The 16,660-nt window shown below is 54.8% G+C and overlaps 1 protein-coding gene across 2 annotated transcripts in view; it reads right to left on the bottom strand.

The window, feature by feature from the left end:
- LOC147116119 (ephrin type-B receptor 1) overlaps positions 1-16,660 on the bottom strand; it is a 474,793-nt gene that overhangs the window by 7,616 nt on the left and 450,517 nt on the right. The gene's annotated exons all lie outside the window — the stretch shown is intronic.

Raw genomic sequence — 16,660 nt, 5'->3', positions numbered from 1 at the left:
AATGGTTAACTGAGCACAGGCCAAGGATCAAACATGATCCTGCTAAATACAATTCTCAAGGTGTAAGGCAATGATTAGGACATAAGAAATAGGAGCAGGAGTAGGCCATTTGGCCCCTCGAGCCTGCTTCTCAATTAGTCCAAATAAAGGGAAAATTGGTTAAAGGGGTGCTGCAATCTTGAAAAAATGTTTGATAAACATTCGGTTTTGTTCAATTTACAAACAAATGACACAGGGAGTGATGAATTACAGTAGCTGCCATTGTTGTTAGGAACCCAATGTTACCAGGAGACCATTGTTGTTGGGAGCCCATTGTTGCCGGGCACCCATCATTGTTGAGAGCCCATTGCTGCTGGGAGCCCGTTGTTGCCAGGAGCCCATTGTTGCCAGGAACCCATTGTTGCCAGGAGCCCATTGTTGTCGGGAGCCCACTGTTGCCAGGAGCCCATTGTTGTCGGGAGCCCACTGTTGCCAGGAGCCCATTGTTGCCGGGCACCCATCATTGCTGAGAGCCCATTGCTGCTGGGAGCCCGTTGTTGCCAGGAGCCCGTTGTTGCCAGGAGCCCATTGTTGCTGGGGTGAAGCACAGGGGATTGTGGAACAGAACGCACTAAGTGAAGTGGGGGGGAGCTTTGGAGATCGAGTGGTGTGTGACGTAGGGAGTCTCACCGGATCAAGTGGCGTGTAACGTACAGATTCTCACCGGATCGAGCGGTGTGTGACGTACAGATTCTCACCGGATCGAGCGGTGTGTGACGTACTGATTCTCACCGGATTGAGCAGAGTGTGACGTAGACTCTCACCGGATCGAGTGGTTGCCAGGAGCCCATTGTTGCCGGGAGCCCTTTGTTGCCTGGAAAACATTGTTGCCGGGAGCCCTTTGTTTCCGGGAGCCCAATATTGCCAGGAGCCCATTGTTGCCTGGAAACCATTGTTGCCAGGAGCATATTATTGCCTAGAACCCCCTGTTCTGATGTGACCCTGAATGAAAATACATCACACACCGCTCGATCCGGTGAGACTCCATACATCACACACTGCTCGATCCGGTGAGACTCTACGTCACACACCGCTCGATCCGGTGAGACTCTACATCACACACCGCTCGATCCGGTGAGACTCTACGTCACACACCGCTCGATCCGGTGAGACTCTACGTCACACAACGCTCGATCCGGTGAGACTCTACATCACACACCGCTCGATCCGGTGAGACTCTACGTCACACACCGCTCGATCCGGTGAGACTCTACATCACACACCGCTCGATCCGGTGAGACTCTACGTCACACACTGCTCGATCCGGTGAGACTCTACGTCACACACCGCTCGATCCAGTGAGACTCTACAACACACACCACTCGATCCGGTGAGACTCTACATCACACACCTCTCGATCCGGTGAGACTCTACGTCACACACCTCTCGATCCGGTGAGACTCTACGTCACACACTGCTCGATCCGGTGAGACTCTACGTCACACACTGCTCGATCCGGTGAGACTCTACATCACACACCACTCGATCCGGTGAGACTCTACATCACACACCTCTCGATCCGGTGAGACTCTACATCACACACCTCTCGATCCGGTGAGACTCTACGTCACACACCGCTCGATCCGGTGAGACTCTACATCACACACCTCTCGATCCGGTGAGACTCTACGTCACACACCGCTCGATCCGGTGAGACTCTACGTCACACACCTCTCGATCCGGTGAGACTCTACGTCACACACTGCTCGATCCGGTGAGACTCTACATCACACACCTCTCGATCCGGTGAGACTCTACGTCACACACTGCTCGATCCGGTGAGACTCTACATCACACACCTCTCGATCCGGTGAGACTCTACGTCACACACTGCTCGATCCGGTGAGACTCAACAGCACACACCGCTCGATCTGGTGAGTCTCCGTATATCACACACCGCTCAATCTGGTGTGACTCCGTACGTCACAAAGCGCTCGATCCGGGGAGACTCTACATCACACACCGCTCGATCTGGTGAGACACTACGTCACACACCGCTCGATCCGGTGAGATTCTACGTTACACACGGCTCGATCCGGTGAGACTCCGTTAATCACACACCGCTCGATCCGGTGAGATTCTACGTCACACACCGCTCGATCCGGTGAGACTCCATACGTGACAGACCGCTCGATCCGGTGAGAATCTACGTCACACACCGCTCGATCCGGTGAGATTCTACGTTACACACGGCTCGATCCGGTGAGACTCCGTTAATCACACACCGCTCGATCCGGTGAGACACTATGTCACACACCGCTCGATCCGGTGAGACTCCATACGTGACAGACCGCTCGATCCGGTGAGAATCTACGTCACACACCACTCGACCCGGTGAGACCTACATCACACACCGCTCGATCCGGTGAGACTCCATACGTCACACACCGCTTGATCCGGTGAACTCTACGTCACACACCGCTCGATCCTGTGAGACTCCGTACATCACACACCGCTAGATCTGGAGAAATTCTACATCACACACCGCTCGATCCAGTAAGACTATACGTCACACACTTCTCGATCCGGTGAGACACCGTACGTCTCATACCGCTCGATCCGGTGAGACTCCGTACATCACACACCGCTCGATCCGGTGGGACTTCGTACGTCACACACCGCTTGATCCGGTGAGAGTCAACGTCACACACCGCTCGATCCGGTGAGACACTAGTTCACACACCGCTCAATCCGGTGAGACTCTATTTCACATACCGCTCAATCCGGTGAGACACTACGTCACACACCGCTCGATCCGGTGAGATTCTACATCACACACCGCCCGATCCAGTGAGTCTGTACGTCACACACCGCTCGATCTGGTGAGACTCCAAGTCACACACTGCTCAATCCGGTGACAGTCCATACGTCACACACCGCTCGATCCGGTGAGACTCTATGTCACACACCGCTCGATCCGGTGAGACACTACATCACGCACCGCTCGATCCGGTGAGACTCTGTACGTCACACATCACTCGATCCGGTGAGACTCTATGTCACACACCGCTCGATCCGGTGAGACTCCATGTCACACACCGCACAATCCGGTGAGACTCCATATGTCACACACCGCTCGATCCGGAGAGACACTACGTCACACACCGCTCGATCCAGTGAGACACTACATCACACACCGCTCGATCCAGTGAGACACTACATCACACACTGCTCGATCCGGTGAGACTCCAAGTCACACACTGCTCAATCCGGTGAGACTCCATACGTGACACACCGCTCGATCCGATGAGACTCTACGTCACACACCGCTCGATCTGGTGAGACACTACATCACACACCACTCGATCCGGTGAGACTCTGTACATCACACACCGCTCGATCCGGTGAGACTCCAAGTACATACCACTCAATCCGGTGAGACTCCATATGTCACACTGCTCGATCCAGTGAGACTCTACGTCACACACCGCTCAATCCGGAGAGACTCCATACATCACACACCGCTCGATCCGGAGAGACTCCATACATCACACACCACTCGATCCGGTGACTCTACGTCACACACCGCTCGATCTGGTTAGACACTACGTCACACACCGCTCGATCCGGTGAGACTCCGTACATCACACACCGCTATATCTGGTGAGATTCTACATCACACACCGCTCGATCCAGTAAGACTCTACGTCACACACCGCTCGATCCGGTGAGACACCGTACATCACAAAATGCTTGATCCGGTGAGACTCTACGTCAGACACCGCTCGATCCAGTGAGAATCTACGTCACACACCGCTCGATCTGGTGAGACACCGTGCGTCACATACCGCACAATCCGGTGAGACTTCTAGTCACACACCCCTCAATCCGGTGAGACCCAGTACGTCACACACCGCTCGATCTGGTGAGACTCTACATCACCCACCACTCGATCTGGTGAGACTCTACACGACATAACGCTCGATCCGGTGAGAATCTACATCACACACCGCTCGATCCGGTGAGACTCTACATCACACACCTTTCGATCCAGTGAGTTTCTACATCACACACTGCTCAATCCGGTGAGATTCAATGGCACACACCACTCGATCCGGTGAGACTCCGTACATCACACACCGCTCGATCCGGTGAGATTCCATACATCACACACCGCTCGATCCGGTGAGACTCCGTACGTCACACACCGCTCGATCCGGTGAGATTCAACATCACACACTGCTCAATCCGGTGAGACACTACGTCACACACCGCTCGATCCGGTGTGACTCTACGTCACACACCGCTCGATCCTGTGATACTCCAAGTCACACACCGCTCAATCCGGTGAGACACTACATCACACACCGCACGATCTGGTGAGACTCCGTACATCACACACCGCTCGATCCGGTGAGATTCTACATCACACACCGCTCGATCCAGTGAGACTGTACGTCACACACCGCTCGATCCGGTGAGACTCTACGTCACACACCGCTCGATCCGGTGAGAAACTACATCACACACCGCTCGATCCAGTGAGACTGTACGTCACACACCGCTCGATCCGGTGAGACTCTACATCACACACCGCTCGATCCGGTGAGAAACTACATCACACACCGCACGATCCGGTAAGACTCTGAACGTCACACACCACTCAATCCGGTGAGACTCTACGTCACACACCGCTCGATCCGGTGAGTAACTACATCACACACCGCTCGATCTGGTGAGACTCCATACGTGACAGACCGCTCGATCCGGTGAGAATCTACGTCACACACCACTCGATCCGGTGAGACCTACATCACACACCACTCGATCCGGTGAGACTCTATGTCACACACCGCTCGATCCGGTGAGACTCCGTACGTCACACACCGCTCGATCCGGTGAACTCTACGTCACACACCGCTCGATCCTGTGAGACTTCGTACATCACACACCGCTAGATCTGGTGAGATTCTACATCACACACCGCTCGATCCAGTAAGACTATACGTCACACACTTCTCGATTCGGTGAGACACCGTACGTCACATACCGCTCGATCCGGTGAGACTCCGTACATCACACACCGCTCGATCCGGTGGGACTTCGTACGTCACACACCGCTCGATCCGGTGAGAGTCAACGTCACACACCGCTCGATCCGGTGAGACACTAGTTCACACACCGCTCGATCCGGTGAGACTCTATTTCACATACCGCTCAATCCGGTGAGACACTACGTCACACACCGCTCGACCCGGTGAGACACTAGTTCACACACCGCTCGATCCGGTGAGACTCTATTTCACACACCGCTCAATCCGGTGAGACACTATGTCACACACCGCTCGATCCGGTGAGATTCTACGACACACACCGCTCGATCCGGTGAGACTCCGTACATCACACACCGCTCGATCCGGTGAGATTCTACATCACACACCGCCCGATCCAGTGAGTCTGTACATCACACACCGCTCGATCTGGTGAGACTCCAAGTCACACACTGCTCAATCCGGTGACAGTCCATACGTCACACACCGCTCGATCCGGTGAGACTCTACGTCACACACCGCTCGATCCGGTGAGACACTACATCACGCACCGCTCGATCCGGTGAGACTCTGTACGTCACACACCACTCGATCCGGTGAGACTCTACGTCACACACCGTTCGATCCGGTGAGACTCCATGTCACACACCGCACAATCCGGTGAGACTCCATATGTCACACACTGCTCGATCCGGTGAGACTCTACGTCACACACCGCTCGATCCGGAGAGACACTACGTCACACACCGCTCGATCCAGTGAGACACTACATCACACACCGCTCGATCCAGTGAGACACTACATCACACACCGCTCAATCCGGTGAGACTCTACGTCACACCCCGCTCGATCCGGTGAGACACTACGTCACAAACCGCTCTATCCGGTGAGACTCCAAGTCACACACTGCTCAATCCGGTGAGACTCCATACGTGACACACCGCTCGATCCGATGAGACTCTACGTCACACACCGCTCGATCTGGTGAGACACTACATCACACACCACTCGATCCGGTGAGACTCCGTACGTCACACACCGCTCGATCCGGTGAGACTCCAAGTACATACCACTCAATCCGGTGAGACTCCATATGTCACACTGCTCGATCCAGTGAGACTCTACGTCACACACCGCTCGATCCGGAGAGACTCCATACATCACACACCGCTCGATCCGGAGAGACTCCATACATCACACACCACTCGATCCGGTGACTCTACGTCACACACCGCTCGATCTGGTTAGACACTACGTCACACACCGCTCGATCCGGTGAGACTCCGTACATCACACACCGCTATATCTGGTGAGATTCTACATCACACACCGCTCGATCCAGTAAGACTCTACGTCACACACCGCTCGATCCGGTGAGACACCGTACGTCACGTACCACTCGATCCGGGGAGACTCCATATGTCACACGCCGCTCGAACCGGTGAGACTATACGTCACACACCGCTCGATCCGGTGAGACACCGTACGTCACAAAATGCTTGATCCGGCGAGACTCTACGTCAGACACCGCTCGATCCAGTGAGACACCGTACGTCACATACCGCACAAACCAGTGAGACTTCTAGTCACACACCGCTCAATCCGGTGAGACCCAGTACGTCACACACCGCTCGATCTGGTGAGACTCTACATCACCCACCACTCGATCTGGTGAGACTCTACACGACATAACGCTCGAGCCGGTGAGAATCTACATCACACACCGCTCGATCCGGTGAGACTCTACATCACACACCTTTCGATCCAGTGAGTTTCTACATCACACACCGCTCAATCCGGTGAGATTCAATGGCACACACCACTCGATCCGGTGAGACTCCGTACATCACACACCGCTCGATCCGGTGAGATTCAACATCACACACTGCTCGATCCGGAGAGACACTACGTCACACACCGCTCGATCCGGTGAGACTCTACGTCACACACCGCTCGATCCTGTGAGACTCCAAGTCACACACCGCTCAATCCGGTGAGACACTACATCACACACCGCTCGATCCAGTGAGACTCCGTACATCACACACCGCTCGATCCGGTGAGATTCTACATCACACACCGCTCGATCCAGTGAGACTGTACGTCACACACCGCTCGATCCGGTGAGACTCTACGTCACACACCGCTCGATCCGGTGAGAAACTACATCACGCACCGCTCGATCCAGTCAGACTGTACGTCACACACCGCTCGATCCGGTGAGGCTCTACATCACACACCGCTCGATCCGGTGAGAAACTACATCACACACCGCACGATCCGGTGAGACTCTGAACGTCACACACCACTCGATCCGGTGAGACTCTACGTCACACACCACTCGATCCGGTGAGTAACTACATCACACACTGCGCGATCCGGTGAGACTCTGAATGTCACACACCACTCGATCCGGTGAGACTCTACGTCACACACCGCTCGATCCTGTGAGACTCCATGTCACACACCGCACAATCCGGTGAGACTCCATATGTCACACACTGCTCGATTCGGTGAGACTCTAAGTCGCACACCGCTCGATCCGGAGAGACTCCATACATCACACACCACTCGATCCGGTGACTCTACGTTAAACACCGCTCGATCCGGTGAGACGCTACATCACACACCGCTCGGTCCAGTGAGGCTCTGTACGTCACACACCACTCGATCCGGTGAGACTCTCCGTCAAACACCGCACAATCCGGTGAGACTCCATATGTCACACACTGCTCAATCCGGAGAGACACTACGTCACACACCGCTCGATCCAGTGAGACACTACATCACACACCGCTCGATCCAGTGAGACTCTGTACATCACACACCACTCGATCCGGTGAGACTCTACGTCACACAGCGCTCAATCCGGTGAGACTCCAAGTCACACACCGCTCAATCCGGTGAGACTCCATATGTCACACACAGCTCGATCCGGTAAGGCTCCGTACATCACACACCGCTAGATCTGGTGAGATTCTACATCACACACCGCTCGATCCAGTAAGACTATACGTCACACACTTCTCGATCCGGTGAGACACCGTACGTCACATACCGCTCGATCCGGTGAGACTCCATATGTCACACGCCGCTCAATCTGGGGAGACTCTACGTCAAACACCGCTCAATCCGGTGAGACTCAGTACATCACACACCGCTCGATCCGGTGACTCTACTTCACACACCGCTCGATCCGGTGAGACTCTATGTCACACCCCGCTCGATCCGGTGAGACTCCGTACATCACACACCGCTCGATCCGGTGAGAGTCAACGTCACACAACGCTCGATCCGGTGAGACACTACTTCACACACCGCTCGATCCGGTGAGACTCTATGTCACATACCGCTCAATCCGGTGAGACACTACGTCACACACCGCTCGATCCGGTGAGATTCTACGACACACACCGCTCGATCCGGTGAGACTCCATACATCACACACCGCTCGATCCGGTGAGATTCTACATCACACACCGCCCGATCCAGTGAGTCTGTACGTCACACACCGCTCAATCTGGTGAGACTCCAAGTCACACACTGCTCAATCCGGTGACAGTCCATACGTCACACACCGCTCGATCCGGTGAGACTCTACGTCACACACCGCTCGATCCGGTGAGACGCTACATCACACACCGCTCGATCCGGTGAGACTCTGTACGTCACACACCACTTGATCCGGTGAGACTCTACGTCACACACCGCTCGATCCGGTGAGACTCCATGTCACACACCGCACAATACGGTGAGACTCCATATGTCACACACTGCTCGATCCGGTGAGACTCTACGTCACACACCGCTCGATCCGGAGAGACTCCATACATCACACACCACTCGATCCGGTGACTCTACGTCACACAACGCTCGATCCGGTGAGACACTACGTCACACACCGCTCGATCCGGTGAGACACTACATCACACACCGCTCGATCCAGTGAGACTCTGTACGTCATACACCGCTCGATCCGGTGAGATTCCAGGTCACACACCGCTCAATCCGGTGAGACTCCATATGTCACACACCGCTGGATCCGGTGAGAATCTACATCACACACCGCTCAATCCAGTAAGACTATACGTCACACACTTCTCGATCCGGTGAGACTCCATATGTCACACACCGCTCGATCCGGTGAGACTCTACGTCACACACCGCTCGATCCGGTGAGACTCAGTACATCACACACCGCTCGATCCGGTGACTTTACTTCACACACCGCTCGATCCGGTGAGACTCTATGTCACACACCGCTCGATCCGGTGAGACTCCGTACGTCACACACCGCTCGATCCGGTGAGACTCTACATCACACACTGCTCGATCTGGTGAGACTCTACATCACACAATGCTCGATCCGGTGAGAATCTACATCACACACTGCTTCATCTGGTGAGACTCTATGTCACACACTGCTCGATCCGGTGAGACTCAACAGCACCCACTGCTCGATCTGGTGAGGCTCTACATCACCCACCACTCGATCTGGTGAGATTCTACATGACATAACGCTCGATCCAGTGAGAATCTACATCACACACCACTCGATCCGGTGAGACTCTACTTCACACACCTTTGGATCCGGTGAGTTTCTACATCACACACCGCTCAATCCAGTGAGATTCAATGGCACACACCACTCGATCCGGTGAGACTCCGTAAATCACACACCGCTCGATCCGGTGAGACTCCGTACATCACACACCGCTCGATCTGGTGAGACTCCATACGTGACAGACCGCTCGATCCGGTGAGAATCTACGTCACACACCGCTCGATCCGGTGAGACTCCGTACGTCACACACCGCTCGATCCGGTGAACTCTACGTCACACACCGCTCGATCCTGTGAGACTCCGTACATCACACACCGCTAGATCTGGTGAGATTCTACATCACACACCGCTCGATCCAGTAAGACTATACGTCACACACTTCTCGATTCGGTGAGACACCGTACGTCACATACCGCTCGATCTGGTGAGACTCCGTACATCACACAGCGCTCGATCCGGTGGGACTTCGTACGTCACACACCGCTCGATCCGGTGAGAGTCAATGTCACACACCGCTCGATCCGGTGAGACACTAGTTCACACACCGCTCGATCCGGTGAGACTCTATTTCACATACCGCTCAATCCGGTGAGACACTACGTCACACACCGCTCGATCCGGTGAGATTCTACGACACACACCGCTCGATCCGGTGAGACTCCGTACATCACACACCGCTCGATCCGGTGAGATTCTACATCACACACCGCCCGATCCAGTGAGTCTGTACGTCACACACCGCTCGATCTGGTGAGACTCCAAGTCACACACTGCTCAATCCGGTGACAGTCCATACGTCACACACCGCTCGATCCGGTGAGACTCTACGTCACACACCGCTCGATCCGATGAGACAGTACATCACGCACCGCTCGATCCGGTGAGACTCTGTACGTCACACACCACTCGATCCGGTGAGACTCTACATAACACACCGCTCGATCCGGTGAGACAATACGTCACACACCGCTCGATCCGGTGAGATTCTACGTCACACACCGCTCGATAGGGTGAGGCTCCGTACATCGCACACCGCTCGATCCGGTAAGATTCTACATCACACACCGCTCGATCCAGTGAGACTGTACGTCACACAATGCTCGATCCGGTGAGACTCTACATCACACACCGCTCGATCCGGTGAGACACTACATCACACACCGCTCGATCCGGGGAGACTCTGTACGTCACACACCGGTCGATCCGGTGAGACTCAAAGTGCACACCGCTCAATCCGGTGAGACTCCATATGTCACACACTGCTCGATCCGGTGAGACACCGTACGTCACATACCGCTCGATCCGGTGAGACTCTACGTCACACACCGCTCGATCCGATGAGACTCATTACATCACACACCGCTCGATCCGGTGAGACTCTGTACGTCACACACCGCTCGATCCGGTGAGACTCAAAGGACACACCGCTCAATCCGGTGAGACTCCATATGTCACACACTGCTCGATCCGGTGAGACTCTACGTCACACACCGCTCGATCCGGTGAGACTCTGTACATCACACACCGCTCGATCCGGTGAGACTCAAAGTACACACCGCTCAATCCAGTGAGACTCCATATGTCACACACTGCTCGATCCGGTGAGACACCGTACGTCAGATACCGCTCGATCCGGTGAGACTCCATATGTCACACACCGCTCGATCCGGTGAGACACTACGTCACACACCGCTCGATCCGGTGAGACACTACATCACACACCGCTCGATCCAGTGAGACTCTGTACGTCATACACCGCTCGATCCGGTGAGACTCAAAGTACACACCGCTCAATCCAGTGAGACTCCATATGTCACACACTGCTCGATCCGGTGAGACACCGTACGTCAGATACCGCTCGATCCGGTGAGACTCCATATGTCACACACCGCTCGATCCGGTGAGACTCTACGTCACACACCGCTCGATCCGGTGAGACTCCGTACGTCACACACCGCTCGATCCGGTGAGAGTCAACGTCACACACAGCTCGATCCGGTGAGGCACTACTTCACACACCGCTCAATCCGGTGAGACACTACGTCACACACCGCTCGATCCGGTGAGATTCTACGACACACACCGCTCGATCCGGTGAGACTCCGTACATCACACACCGCTCGATCCGGTGAGATTCTACATCACACACCGCCCGATCCAGTGAGTCTGTACGTCACACACCGCTCGAACTGGTGAGACTCCAAGTCACACACTGCTCAATCCGGTGACAGTCCATACGTCACACACCGCTCGATCCGGTGAGACACTACGTCACACACCACTCGATCCGGTGAGACTCTGTATGTCACACACCACTCGATCCGGTGAGACTCTACGTCACACACCGCTCGATCCGGTGAGACTCCATGTCACACACCGCACAATCCGGTGAGACTCCATATGTCACACACTGCTCGATCCGGTGAGACGCTACGTCACACACCGCTCGATCCGGAGAGACTCCATACATCACACACCACTCGATCCGGTGACTCTACGTCACACACCGCTCGATCCGGTGAGACACTACGTCACACACCACTCGATCCGGTGAGACTCTGTACGTCACACACCACTCGATCCGGTGAGACTCTGTACGTCACACACCACTCGATCCGGTGAGACTCTACGTCACACACCGCTCGATCCGGTGAGACTCCAAGTCACACACCGCTCAATCCGGTGAGACTCCATATGTCACACACCGCTCGATCCGGTGAGACTCCGTACATCACACACCGCTAGATCTGGGGAGATTCTACATCACACACCGCTCGATCCAGTAAGACTATACGTCACACACATCTCGATCCGGTGAGACACCGTACGTCACATACCGCTCGATCCGGTGAGACTCCATATGTCACACACCGCTCGATCCAGTGAGACTCTACGTCACACACCGCTCGATCCGGTGAGACTCATTACATCACACACCGCTCGATCCGGTGACTCTACTTCACACACCGCTCGATCCAGTGAGACTCTATGTCACACACCGCTCGATCCGGTGAGGCTCTACGTCACACACCGCTCGATCCGGTGAGAGTCAGTACATCACACACCGCTCGATCCGGTGACTCTACGTTACACACCGCTCGATCCGGTGAGACTCTATGTCACACTCCGCTCGATCCGGTGAGACTCCGTACGTCACACACCGCTCGATCCAGTGAGACTGTACGTCACACACTGCTCGATCCGGTGAGAAACTACATCACACACCGCTCGATCCGGTGAGACTCCAAGTCACACACTGCTCAATCCGGTGGGACTCCATACGTGACACACCGCTCGATCCGGTGAGACTCTATGTCACACACCACTTGATCTGGTGAGACTCTACGTCACACACCGCTCGATCCGGTGAGACTCCAAGTACATACCACTCAATCCGGTGAGACTCCATATGTCACACTGCTCGATCCGGTGAGACTCTACGTCACATACCGCTCGATCCGGAGAGACTCCAAACATCACACACCACTCGATCCGGTCACTCTACGTCACACACCGCTCGATCTGGTTAGACACTACGTCACACACCGCTCGATCCGGTGAGACTCCGCACATCACACACCGCTATATCTGGTGAGATTCTACATCACACACTGCTCGATCCAGTAAGACTCTACGTCACACACCACTCGATCCGGTGAGACACCGTACGTCACATACCGCTCGATCCGGGGAGACTCCGTACATCACACACCGCTAGATCTGGTGAGATTCTACATCACACACCGCTCGACCAAGTAAGACTATACGTCACACACTTCTCGATCTGGTGAGACACCGTACGTCACATACCGCTCGATCCGGTGAGACTCCATATGTCACACACCGCTCGATCCGGTGAGACTCTACGTCACACACCGCTCGATCCGGTGACTCTACTTCACACACCGCTCGATCTGGTGAGACTCTATGTCACACACCGCTCGATCCGGTGAGACTCCGTACGACACACACCGCTCGATCCCGTGAGACTCTACATCACACACCGCTCGATGTGGTGAGACTCTACATCACACAATGCTCGATCCGGTGAGAATCTACATCACACACCGCTTCATCTGGTGAGACTCTACGTCACACACTGCTCGATCCGGTGAGACTCAACAGCACACACCTCTCGATCCGGTGAGTCACCGTACATCACACACCGCTCAATCTGGTGTGACTCCGTACGTCACAAAGCGCTCGATCCGGTGGGACTCTACATAACACACTGCTCGATCTGGTGAGACACTACGTCACACACCGCTCGATCCGGTGAGATTCTACGTCACACACGGCTCGATCCGGTGAGACTCCGTACATCACACACCGCTCGATCCGGTGAGATTCTACATCACACACCGCTCGATCCAGTGAGACTGTACGTCAAACACCGCTCGATCCGGTGAGACATTACGTCACACACCGCTCGATCTGGTGAGACTCCATACGTGACAGACCGCTCGATCCGGTGAGATTCTACGTCACACACCACTCGATCCGGTGAGACACTGCATCACGCACCGCTCGATCCGGTGAGATTCTACGTCACACACCACTCGATCCGGTGAGACACTGCATCACACACCGCTCGATCCGGTGAGACTCTACGTCACACACCGCTCGATCCGTTGAGACTCAGTACATCACACACTGCTCGATCCGGTGACTCTACGTTACACACCGCTTGATCCGGTGAGACTCTATGTCACACACCGCTCGATCCAGTGAGACTCCGTACGTCACACACCGATCGATCCGGAGAGACTCCATACATCACACACCACTCGATCCGGTGACTCTACGTCACACACCGCTCGATCTGGTTAACACTACGTCACACACCGCTCGATCCGGTGCGACTCCGTACTTCACACACCGCTATATCTGGTGAGATTCTACATCACACACCGCTCGATCCAGTAAGACTCTACGTCACACACCGCTCGATCCGGTGAGACACCGTACGTCACATACCGCTCGATCCGGGGAGACTCCATATGTCACACACCGCTCGAACCGGTGAGACTCTACGTCACACACCGCTCGATCCGGTGAGACACCGTACGTCACAAGCTGCTTGACCCGGTGAGACTCTACGTCAGACACCGCTCGATCCAGTGAGAATCTACGTCACACAGCGCTCGATCTGGTGAGACACCGTACGTCACATACCGCACAATCCGGTGAGACTTCTAGTCACACACCGCTCAATCCGGTGAGACCCAGTACGTCACACACCGCTTGATCTGGTGAGACTCTACATGACATAACGCTCGATCCGGTGAGAATCTACATCACACACCGCTCGATCCGGTGAGACTCTACATCACACACCTTTCGATCCGGTGAGTTTCTACATCACACACCGCTCAATCCAGTGAGATTCAATGGCACACACCACTCGATCCGGTGAGACTCCGTACATCACACACCACTCGATCCGGTGAGACTCCGTACATCACAAACCGCTCGATCCGGTGAGACTCCATACGTCACACACCGCTCGATCCGGTGAGATTCAACATCACACACCGCTCGATCCGGTGAGACTCTGTACATCACACACCGCTAGATCTGGTGAGAATCTACATTACACACCGCTCGATCCAGTAAGAATTTACGTCACACACCGCTCGATCCGGTGAGACACCTTACGTCACACACCGCTCGATCCGGTGAGACTCCATACATGACAGACCGCTCGATCCGGTGAGACTCTAGGTCACACAACACTCGATCCGGTGAGACACTACATCACACACCGCTCGATCCGGTGAGACTCTACGTCACACACCGCTCGATCCGGTGAGAGTCAGTACATCACACACCGCTCGATCCGGTGACTCTATGTCACACACCGCTCGATCCGGTGAGACTCCGTACGTCACACACCGCTCGATCCGGTGAGACTCCAAGTCACACACTGCTCAATCCGGTGAGACTCCATACGTGACACACCGCTCGATCCGGTGAGACTCTACGTCACACACCGCTCGATCTGGTGAGACACTACATCACACCACTCGATCCGGTGAGACTCTGTACGTCACACACCGCTCGATCCGGTGAGACTCCAAGTACATACCACTCAATCCGGTGAGACTCCATATGTCACACTGCTCGATCTGGTGAGACTCTACGTCACACACCGCTCGATCCGGAGAGACTCCATACATCACACACCACTCGATCCGGTGACTCTACGTCACACACCGCTCGATCTGGTTAAACACTACGTCACACACCGCTCGATCCGGTGAGACTCCGTACATCACACACCGCTATATCTGGTGAGATTCTACATCACACACCGCTCGATCCAGTAAGACTCTACGTCACATACCGCTCGATCCGGGGAGACTCTACATCACACACCGCTCGATCCGGTGAGACACCGTACGTCACAAACTGCTTGATCCGGTGAAACTCTACGTCAGACACTGCTCGATCCAGTGAGAATCTACGTCACACACCGCTCGATCTGGTGAGACACCGTGCGTCACATACCGCACAATCCGGTGAGACTTCTAATCAGACAGCGCTCAATCCGGTGAGACCCAGTACGTCACACACCGCTCGATCTGGTGAGACTCTACATCACCCACCACTCGATCTGGTGAGACTCCACATGACATAACGCTCGATCCGGTGAGAATCTACATCACACACCGCTCGATCCGGTGAGACTCTACATCACACACCGCTCAATCCAGTGAGATTCAATGGCACACACCACTCGATCCGGTGAGACTCCGTACATCACACACCGCACGATCCGGTGAGACTTCGTACATCACACACCGCTCGATCCGGTGAGACTCCGTACGTCACACACCGCTCGATCCAGTAAGACTCTACGTCACACACCGCTCGATCCGGTGAGACACCTTACTTCACATACCGCCCGATCCGGTGAGACTCTACATAACACAACGCTCGATCCGGTGAGACTGTACGTCACACAATGCTCGATCCGGTGAGACTCTACGTCACACACCGCTCGATCCGGTGAGACACTACATCACACACCGCTCGATCCGGTGAGACTCTGTACATCACACAC

Source organism: Somniosus microcephalus, chromosome 6 (genome assembly GCF_052327205.1).
Source record: "Somniosus microcephalus isolate GS21.2 chromosome 6, FLI_Smic_1.0, whole genome shotgun sequence".
In the NCBI taxonomy this organism is placed as follows: Eukaryota; Metazoa; Chordata; class Chondrichthyes; order Squaliformes; family Somniosidae; genus Somniosus; species Somniosus microcephalus.
Note: the sequence above shows the minus strand (reverse complement) of the source record. Positions and strands in the feature narration are given on the sequence as shown.